Consider the following 795-nt stretch of genomic DNA (forward strand, 5'->3'; position numbering starts at 1 on the left):
ATTACTATTAGTAGTAGTATTATTAAACAAACATTTAAAGAAACTTGCAAAAGGATAAAAACGAATTTGAACCACAGTATCGCATTTCTATATTAAAGACCTGGCCTGAGATTTATGGATTTAAGATTTTTTTAAATCACGCTTAGGCTTATGTGTTCTATTAGGCCTATGTATAACGTATACTGATGCATACTTACATGTTTAGAAGTGTTTATTGTAAGTGATCCCAGGAAAGAATTTGTATTGGCTCAAGAATAAGCTTTAAAATTTTAACACTGTGTACAAAGGGGGGGGGAGGGGGGGAGCCGCGGCTCCCACGGCTCCCCCCCCCTGGATACGTCCCTGATTTGAAACCACTTTTCCGAAGACCCAGTAAAAATCTTCAAACTTTTAAACACAAAGATAGCCCTCTAATTGGAGAATAACCCTGAGACCACCCCAATGATTTTCGGGTCCCAAAGGTGGTCTCGAATTGGAGGGTGAACTGTAGGCCTATATATTTCTTGTCTAAAATTAGCATATAGTTACTCATGTCAAACTAAACATAAAATTAAGGTAAAAGATTTATACCAGGGATGGGGTTCGAACCCATGCGGACATACGTCCATGGGAACTTAAATCCAACGCCTTAACCACTCGGCCACCCGGGTGCTCTCTTACACACGCGCCCGCTTTGTGATGGTCAGGTTTCAAATAAATTTACAACGAGCCTACCCGTGAAAAAAAAAAAGTATTAAAAAATATGTCAGAACCATGTTTTAGTGATGGTGGCTTAGGATGGCAGTTCTCACAGTA

The 795-nt window shown here is 39.7% G+C and overlaps 1 non-coding gene across 1 annotated transcript; it reads right to left on the reverse strand.

Annotated features, from left to right (window-relative positions):
* Positions 1-567: 567 nt before the first annotated feature.
* Positions 568-650, reverse strand: Trnal-uaa. Its single transcript has one exon. It is a non-coding gene; the product is annotated as a tRNA-Leu (tRNA).
* Between the last annotated feature and the right edge of the window lie 145 nt (positions 651-795).

This window comes from Anneissia japonica, unplaced genomic scaffold (genome assembly GCF_011630105.1).
Source record: "Anneissia japonica isolate Jap-2015-1 unplaced genomic scaffold, ASM1163010v1 scaffold79480_len795_cov72, whole genome shotgun sequence".
Taxonomy (NCBI): Eukaryota; Metazoa; Echinodermata; class Crinoidea; order Comatulida; family Comatulidae; genus Anneissia; species Anneissia japonica.